Genomic DNA, 2077 nt, shown 5'->3' with positions numbered 1-2077 from the left:
ATTTGCCTTGCGATGGCTTTTGATGCAATTTTATAATCCACATTAAGTAAAGTGATTGGTCGCCAATTCTGTAAAAGCAATAATTCAGCGTCGTCTTTCGGTAAAAGCGTAATTATGCCTCTACGCTGAGAGACCGATAACCTCCCATGCTCCATTCAGGCTTGCTAATAGATCTGCTCCTACAAGATCAAAGAAATGCTTATAAAATTCTACGGTAAAACCATCCTCGCCTGGTGATTTTCCGTTTTCAAAAGATAACGATGCAATATGGCGGATAGTGTCGGCGAAGTACCAACTGCTGCAGCCACTCAGCCCGAACCAAACCTAATTGACATCAAGGAGATGCTAGTTGAAATACAAACTACAGTTGCAACGATACTCAGGGAAAACCAAGAACTGAAGCAATAAATTCTAGAGCTGAAATCCGCTCTAAATGCCAACCAAAGGGAAACGGAGAAGCTTAAAACGAAACTTACCAAAGCCGAGAAAGCAAATGACACGTTGAGGAACGAGCTTGACCACACAAGCAAGAATGAAACTTAAAGATCATATTCAAGAAATGAATAACTTAGAAGAAAAATATGACGACCTGGAGCAATATTCTCGTAAGAATTCGTTGGAAATTTTGGACGTACCTGAAGGCGCGTACACATCAACCGACGAAGTTGTTATCCGTATTGGAGAAGCCATAAACGTCGATATCAAACCGGAAGATATAGAAATATCACACAAACTGAAAAGAAAAACCACTAAACCCGTAATTGTCAAATTCGTGAGCCACAAAGTAAAATCTCTTCTCTACAAAGCGAGAACCAAGCTTAAAAACGTAAAAACCTCCGACGTATTTCCAAGCTATGCTTTCGCGTCTCGAGAAGACCAGCGTATATTCATCAACGAGAATCTTACGAATTATCGAAGAGAGCTTTTCTGGAAAGCAAACAAGATGAAGAAAGATAACATGATTACCAGCACTTGGACAATGGATGGAAAAATATTCGTAAAGACATCGCCGAGCGGAGCACCGGTAAGGATTTATTGTGTAGAGGACTTAGACGATCTCTAAACTGTGTTAATATCAAAGGACTGCTAAATAAAAGAAGGGACTACGGACTGGATTGCTAAGCGAAGGAACTCCTAAAATAGGTCTGTTTTTTAAATTCATTATTGGTAATTTTTTTGTTTTGTTTTGTTTTGTTTTGGTGCTTACAATTGTTAATACAAGGGGGAATGCGAACCGAATTTTTTATTCCAAAAATCTATCCTTAAATGCATAAATTACACCTACACAAATGTTCGGTAATTTCATTGAATGTGAGAGGTCTCAGAGATACGGTTAAGAGAAGGAGCATTTTTACGTATTTGAAAGATCAGGAGGCCAATTTTTATTTTCTGCAAGAAACGTTTTCCAAAGTAAGCGACGAAGCCGTTTGGAGAAATGAATGGGGAGGTGAAATTTACTTTTCTCACGGGACTTCTCATAGCAAAGGTGTTTGTATCTTGATTAATCGAACGGTAAAAGAAAAAGTGACCTTCACATCCAGTGACGCGGACGGTAGAATAATCTTAATCAACCTCACTTACAACGGTCTAAAATTGTCATTTTGTAATATATACGCGCCCAACGACCACACACAACAAGTAAGTTTCATTCAAGAACTAAATTGTCTCTTAATTGACAAATCGGAAATTACAACTCTTATAGTAGGAGGTGATTGGAATTGTACGCTATCTAAAAAAGACAAAAAAGGTGGTTCTCCTTGGAGGCCAACAGCATATAGGAATTTGATAAATATCACCATGGATACCCTTGACCTTGTCGACATACAAAGAACTCGTTATCCGAATGTTAACAAGTTCTCTTACAGGTCTAAAACGTTAGGCGTGAAATCAAGAATAGACTTCTTTTTAATATCCAAGCACTTGACAAAATTTGTTAAAAAAGTGGACATCCAAACCTCAATAGCACCAGATCACAACACGATATTATTATCATTGTCGTGGCCGAACGAGAATCCTCGAGGACCGGGTTTTTGGAAATTCAATAATTCTCTATTAGAGGACAAGGAATACACAACCA

The sequence above is a fragment of the Orbicella franksi genome, chromosome 1, assembly GCF_964199315.1.
Source record: "Orbicella franksi chromosome 1, jaOrbFran1.1, whole genome shotgun sequence".
NCBI lineage: Eukaryota > Metazoa > Cnidaria > Anthozoa > Scleractinia > Merulinidae > Orbicella > Orbicella franksi.
This window is presented reverse-complemented; position numbering follows the sequence as displayed.